Below are 8,115 nucleotides of genomic sequence, written 5' to 3'. Positions count from 1 at the left end.
CTTATCCCCTGTTGCCCAAGCTGATGTTCAAGTCCTGATATGTCACTGTCCATGTTCTTCTGGGGTCATCCCAATTTCCCAACTGTAATTGGGCAGAGCGCTGTTGCAAGATCCCCACGGCTGCTGGTAAGTGGGTGTTGAACATGCAGGAGAAGGAGGGATGCAGCCAAGGAGACTGGGCTTTGAGGCTTGCACAAAGCCAAGCATGATCCCCAACAAAGTAGATGCTGCTCCACAGACCTGGGCAGGAGCAAAGCTGATGGGGGGGGCCAGCCATGAGTGCAAGGGCCTTCCAGGGGCTAAGTAGCTGGGGACTGTGAGCCCAACCCCGGATTCAGGGACCAGGCTGGGGTGGCGGGGTGGGGGAAGTAGAGAACAGGTTGATCCCCAAGATGCGTGAGGCCACACTTGTGTTCAGAGTAAGGCAGACAGATAAGTGCATAGTACATGTGAGCGTGTATGTGTGCACAGAGGAGGAGACACTCGAGAGAGCCGTTGGTATGAGACCAGAGATACAAGGCAGCATTGTTTTATATTGCAGGTACATCTTAGGAGCTCTCAGGCTCCCCTGGCACAGGACACTCAAGCCATCTCCCTGACCCACTGCTCTCCATGTTGGTGCAAATCATGTGAGTAATACATGTGTAGATAAATATAGATATATATTCATGATTTTTCCCTATGATTTTCCCCACATATAGACTAAAAGTTTATCTTCAGAGTTGGTTAGTACGATTGCCTCTGGAAGGGCAAAAGTGCCCAAGTTTGGAAAGAGAATAACTTTGCATATCATTCTCTTCTATACTGTCTGACTTTCTTGCTCCTGAATGTGAACTCCTTATTCAAGATGAAAAAGCACAGACTCTGTCAGGTGTCTGCCTTACCTCTGGAAGTCTGTCTCTCCACCAGCTCTCGTGAATGAACAGTTGTTTCAGAGTGTGACTGACCCTTGGTGTGTGGACAACCTGGCTAAAGGTGGCTTCATATCTTAATGAAAAGAAGTGGACTGTGGAAGACCTTGGGGGGTGAGGAGGAGGGAATGTTCCAGAGAAGGCCAGACTAGCCAAGGAGGTGATTTCTGCATGTTCATTAAGGCGCAAGCTGGGTTCTTCCCCCTGACTCTGGCTTCAGTGGCAGTGGCTTGGGAGAGCTGAACTGGATGGAGGGAACTTGCTGTTTTTGAGAATGAGATAGCTGTAAACCCTACAGACATTGTTCCTGGGACAACCTGTGACCCCAGGGCTGAGAAGCACCCTGCGAGAGCAGAAGCCCCAGACTACCTCAGAGGCACTTGACAGGTCTTGTGCATTCTGCCCTTAACCAGTCCTGTCAATCAGTGCTCTAATTTACCCATGATCATCTATGGCAGGTGAAGACCCAGAGTTTTAGGAGCTAATCACCACCCCAAGATCTCACAGCTAATCAGGCCGTGTCACCAGGTGACAGAGGTTCTCTGCCCATTGCCCAACTCTGCCTGGAAGGAAAGGAACAAGAACTTCCACACCAGCAGGCGCTGGCAAGTCATTATCTTAGTGAAGTGGTTTTCAAACAGTGGCTGCAGCAGAATAGGCCTCGGGGCTTGTAAAACACTATTGTTTAACCCCACCATGCTGAACCCCACCATGCTGATTCTACAGGTTGGGGACAGGGCCTGAGAATTTGCTTTTCTGTGGCGTTTCCAGATGATACAGAAGCTTGGGTTGTGGAGAACACTTTGAGAAACACTCTTTCAAAATAAGGAGATTAGAGATTTTATTCCATGATTTTAGTGTCAAATATGATGGAAGCAGCCAATATATTGTTTTCTTGTATTTTTTTTTTAGTTTTAATAACATACATTAGTAAATATCCAGCTATGGCATCTATTTTAAACAAATAAGGGATATGGCTTTGTGGCTCACACAGGCTAGAAAGAGTAAGTGCACTTCACAGTGTGGATTGTGGAGATGACCACAGTACTCCCCAGAGGAAGGACCAAGTCAGTAGGTATGATTCTGTGTGTCCAAGTGACAGAAACAACTCAAGTCGTCTCTCCTGAGATGTCTTAGGCTGTATGTAATTGACACCTTCGTCAGGTGTCTTGGAACCAATTCCTGTTTTTCTTGTACAACAGCATTTCTGGAGTTAGAGTATCACTAGGATTGCTTCAGGGGTTCACCAGTATCAGGCCTGGCATCTCTGTGATCCTTATCAATTTTCTCTTTTGAACTCATGGTCTCAAAATGCTGTTGTGGCTCCAGTCATCATATCTGTGTTTATGTAAGGTAGAAAACAAAAAAGGAAAGAGTGTTATCTACTTGATCAATTGATTATATCTTTTGTGGCTTCAACTGTATCATAGCCAAGGAAATGGATAGAATAAATAGTTGGGAAAATTGCCTCTGTATATGAAATCAGGGTTTTACAGTCAAGGGAGATGAAGCCAATGGATATTAGGAATTCCTTTAATTACCTTGCTATAGCAGCAGGGAGATGCTGCCTACTTGAGAAAGACAAGAATGGGGTGGCTTTAAAGAAGTGGCAAGAGGTACCTTTTCCTGTATAACAAGCCACTCCAAAACATAGTGACCTTTAAAGTTCAGATTTAAAGGGACATTGATTTGCCTATGAATCTGTGGATGGGCAGCTTGGACCCCTGCACCCCTCCCAGAGGCACATCCTTGCTCCATGTGTGTCAGCTGGGCTCCATGCTCTGTAGTGACCTCAGCTAGATGGCCAGTCAGATGGACCTTTCTTTCCACTCAGCTTCTTGTCCCACCGTCACTTTATTCACGTGGTAGAGGAAAGGTCTCGGCAAGCAGCAAGCTGTCTATGGCTAATAAATGCCTCTAGAGCTCAGTGAAATAAAACACCACCATTTCATTGGTTTCTAAACTGTGAGTCATCATTCTGGGCGGGGCTCAGCTGGACGATTCTTCGGCTGACCTCTGCTAGCATCGCTCATGTGGCCTGTGATGGCTTCAGTTAGTGCTGGCTGTCGGTTGGACACCTGACTCCAGAGGACTAGCATGGCTTCCTGGAATGGCAGGGAGGTTCCAGAAGCAGCAAGCAAAGGTAAGTTCTCACCACAAGTGCTTCTCCAGCCTCTACTTGCATCCTGACAGCTGATGTCCGTGGGCTAAGAAGTCACGTGGCCAAGCCCAGAATCAGTCAGGGAAGGACAGTGCAGAGTAGAGGACACAAGGAGTCACGGTGTATTGGTCCCATTCCTGTACCATCCACCACATATGCCTTAAACCAGGGATTGAATGTCCCCAGGGGCTCCCTATCACATCTTTGGTTTTCTCTACATATTTTCCTTTAGACACAGGCTTTCCCACAAGCCAGAAATCTCAGGTTCCCTCACCTCCAGAAATCACTTTCACAGCTTCTCACCCACAGAAAGAAGGGTCTTCCCCCCTGAAGTTTCATCCTGAGGCCTGTCGGGAAAAACTGACCCATCAGTCATGGGTCAGATGTCCCTCCTCAGTCAAAGCCCTTGGATACTGTGATTGGCAGTTCCTTTGGAACTTCATGTTTGGACAAGATGTTTCAGAAAGAGCAGATGTGGAGACAGCACCCTAAAAAATGAGCTGATGTCCATCTGAGAGAACATTGACATATCAGCCATAAAAGAAAAATAGATATGCACAGACAGTGATAGGGACCATTTGAGCATCCTCACAGACTCTGGAGGAGTTTTGTTTATTTTGCTAGTTGGTTGGGAGGACCTAGTCTTAATAAGAATTTAAGCTAGTTTAAATTCAGTTATCATCTTCTCCAAAAACATTGCCTTATTAAACCCATATACACATTCTCCTTTATTTTCTCTGAAAAAAAAAAACTGTACCCATATCCACTGCTGGCCCCAATGGGAAGGCTGCTGACTGGGTGTTTTGTGCAGCAAACATACAATCCTCATTGCATTATCTTGTCGCGCACCTCCCCCTGAGATTGTGCTGGAGACACAGAGCACAGAAAAGCAAAAGAAGACCTGAGCCGTTAATTGGTAGCTCGGTCACTTCAGGAGCGGGGTCTGTTTATTCCTCCAATCCTGTTAGATTTGAAGAGCAAGCGACGGATGCTCCACATTGCGGTCTGTGGCTATGTAGGATCTGGGGCCAAAAGAACGGCCTCGGATAGAGCCTGCCAGCTGAGTGCCACTGGGGGTCCCCCAACAAGGGCGGAGTTTCAGGGCCCTTGTTGGGGGACAGAGTTTTAGGACCCATCCTTGCTTTTTTATTTTGAGGGAAGGGAAGAAGAGACAGTGGCTGACAACCCAGGGAGTGGAGGAATGAGAGCCTATGGGGGATCCACCCAGTTTCCTTAAATAGCAGATTCCTGAAAGCCTTTGAGGCAGGCTCTGGAGGCAGGTAGCCATGGCGATGCGGTTGCTCTGCCTCTCATCCTCGGTCGTCAGAGAGAGGAAGGTGGCTTTCCCTTCCAGGGGCCTGAGCTGGCCTGGGTGCAACTTCAGATCCTTAGTTGATGGAAGCCTCTCCTCACCGTCTGGGTTCCCCGTGGTGGCTCCCAGGCAGCTTCTGCCCAGCAGGCACGGATGGGAAATTGTGGTGTCACCACTTGTGTTAGGAGGTCCTGGTTTGCCTTCAGGGGACTGTGGAATTCACTTTGGAATCGTGGTTGGCAATGAGAGCATCACATCAGCAGGTGGCCGAGCAGTGCTGGCTGTACCTCTGGAGGATGTGGGCACTCTGGCTTCATCTATTCCTTAGGGGGCAGAACTCATGCTCCTTCCTCCCTGCACACCTTCGGTATCAGTGTCTCAGTGACCAGGAAGAAAGGGGGGATCTGGCAAATGTTTTTGGGTGCAAAGTGGGAGGGTGGGCTTAAGAGAGCACCTCATTCTTACATTTTATATATTGAGGGACCAGCTAGAATTAAATATTTTTCTTGTGAATAGACACTTGTTTATATTTGTAGAAATATTGAGGAGAAAGCACAGCATTCTCATACACCCCTTGTCCAGTTTCCCTTATCATTAGTATCCTGCATTAGTGTGGTATTTTTGTTATAATTGATGATCTGAAATCAACACATCATTATTAACTAATTTTATTTGTATTAAACTATTTACATTAAAACTTGCTCCTTGTGTTGTACATTCTATGTTTTTTCTGCATAATGATCTGGACCCACCCTTATAGAATCATATAGAATAATTTCATTGTCCTAAAATTGCCCTGGAGTCGGCCATTCATCCCTTCCTCCTGCCTTCTGAACTCTTGGTAACTCTTACTGATCTTCTTTCTGTCTCCACAGTTTTGTTTGCTCAACAATGTTTTATAGTTGCAATTTTGCAGGCTGTAGACGTTTCAGACTAGCTTCTTTCACTTAGCAATTTGCATTTAATATTCCTCCATGTCTTTTTCTGGATGCATAGTTCATTTCTTCTTATCATTGGATAATGTTCCATTGTATGGCTATATCACAATTCATTGAATGTAAATTCTCTGAAGAGGTTTTTCTAAATAAAGCATATTTTAAAATAAAATCAGCTAAAGTTCATGGCTTTCTTTCATGAGATGGAGAAGCTGTGGATAGATCACCCTGCAGAGAGAATTTGCACAGAAACCAACGAGGGGTGGAATGAGAGTGACTACTCACAAAAAAAACCCAATTCCTATAGATGCATGTATGTGCATGCACACACAAACACACACACACACACACACTAACATACACACTGACACATGATATCCACTTAAAATGGCAGGTCAGGTATTAAGGGATGAATAATGGAACAAGAATGAGAAGATGTGGTCCAATACAAGTTAGCAGAGACTGGGGATTTGAGTGTCCATCCATCTATCCATCCATCCATCCATCCATCTATTCTTCCTTTATTTATTCATTTAGTACTGATTTAATGAACACCTGGTAATATGACATGATGCTTGGCCCTGAGAACATGAAAATGGCAAAACAGAGGCCATCTCAACTAATGGAGCTTTCTGGAGAGTTGGACATTTACCAAACCAATGAGTATGAAATCACAAGCAGAATGAAATGCTCTGAAGAAGGGCACTGGACTTCTCTTGGAGGGCTAGGCCAGTTTCCTGGAGGAAGGGCACTTTAGCAGGGATCTTAAGGTTCACCACAAGCTGGCCTGGAGGAGGAGAGAGGTTGCTGCTCCAGAACGAGTTCAGCTGGTGCCCTGCTCAGTAGGTCCTTCTGGGTCTTCTCCTTGGGGCAACTCCATGGCAGAGCATGGCTCCTTTAGAACGTTGGGAGCATGGGTTAGGCAGGTTTCTAGGACCCAAAGTGCTGGCAAACTCTCTCCAAGCAGTTTGGGAGGGCAAGAGTTAATGAAATTTTATCCTCCATTCCTACTTTTCCTCCAAAATCTATTTTGAGCAGTCCTGATGTTCCCAACACAGGAGTTGTAAAATTAAATGAAATATGGCGTCTGCCTTCATGGATGAGGCTGACCAGTCAACACAGGGTTGTACAATATGCTCTCTGACAACGGCCCTTAGGCTGCTCTGGGCACATCCAGGTGTCTGTTCATCCTGCAATATATTAAGTGCCTATTGTATGCCAGGCATTGGGTGGGCCAGAGATGTGGGCATGAAAGAAATACATCATTCAACTATAAGTACTTTGGTTTCTGGTGCCAGGGACAACTTGTCAACAAAATTCCGAGCAGTGAGTGCTAAGACAGAGACAGAGATGTACCTGTCTTTGAAAGAAGGTACCATTGAGAGTCCTTTCATCAAATCTGCTTCACTTTAGACAGAGGAAGTAAAGCATTTCCTGGTTTACAGTAAAATCATTTATGGAAATACATGATTCTAAATGTTCTCTTCATTTAATCTGAGGCCTGAGATGGTAAATTGCTCATTTTGCAGAGTTCCCCAGCATTAGATAAAGATCATTCAGCTTCCCAAAGAGGAAGTCAGAAACCAGTATGCAGAGGCCAGTCAGCTTCGAGGCAAGCAACATGGTTAGTGATTTCCTACTTCTAGTCCTCCTGGGTCTTAAGACAGCTTTGCAATATGGTGGCCAAAAGACCCAACAAGAACAACTTAAATGAGAAAAAGTTTATTTTGGCTTTGGGTTTCAGAGGTTCAGTCTATGGCCAACTCCATAGCTCTGGGCCCAAGTGAGGCAGAACTCCATGGCAGAAGGGCCTGGTGGAGGGAAGAAGCTCAGGACATGGCAACCAAGAAACAGAGCACTCCACTGATGAAGGACAAAATATAAACCCCAAAGGCAGGCCCCTGTGCATGACCTACTTCCTCCAGCCACATCCTTCCAGCCTACAGCTACCACCCAGTTAATCCACATAAGTGGATTAGTCCAACAATTAGGTTAAGACTCTCATAACCTAATCATCTCACCTCTGAACATTCTTGCCTTGTCTCACACATGTCTCATATTGATGCCATAAGGTATTTTAGGTTGTCTCAACTTTTCTTTTGGAAGGGAGAATCCATCATTGCCTGTTCTGATATGTTTGGTTATTTAAAATAAAGCTCAGTCAGGATAATTAGAGAAAATCCATAGGGCCCTGGGATATATATTTCAAGTCAGGATGTGAATGTGGGTGCAATCTGACGATTTGAACTGGTAGATGTTCTTCTCCCACAGCTCAGGCAGACTTGAGGATGAGGGACAACAAGCTTCATGTGGAGCCTGTTACCCCCCCCCCCTTCATTGGCTGATGAAGAACTTGACAGATGGCCAATGGCAGCAATAGCAAACTTCCCCCACCACAGTGTAGCTCTCCCATGCTTATTCCAAGAGGAGTCCCTCAGAGCTGCACCTCCAGGCCTCCAGCTTGCCTGCATTTCCCAGGGCTGCCCCTTGCTGCTACTGCTCAGCAGCTGAGAGCAGGGATCTGGATTTGCCTCCAGCTCTGCTGCCCACCAACTATGGGGTCTTGACCAAGTTGCCTTCTCTCCTTAAGACTCAGTTGTTAAATGGATATAATAATTGTGCCTCAGGACCCCAATAGGGGAATGTTTGCTGTGCTCAGGTTAACTTATTGACAAAGGGACACATTTTAAATGTGTGAGAGTGGTGGCTTAGAAAACCACAGAAGATGGCGAAGAAGTCAGGGTTGGAATCATCAGAGCTGCAAGCATCCACCAGGGAGGAGAGCAGTTTCAGAGC

This window comes from Ictidomys tridecemlineatus, chromosome 7, assembly GCF_052094955.1.
Source record: "Ictidomys tridecemlineatus isolate mIctTri1 chromosome 7, mIctTri1.hap1, whole genome shotgun sequence".
In the NCBI taxonomy this organism is placed as follows: domain Eukaryota; kingdom Metazoa; phylum Chordata; class Mammalia; order Rodentia; family Sciuridae; genus Ictidomys; species Ictidomys tridecemlineatus.
Note: the sequence above shows the minus strand (reverse complement) of the source record.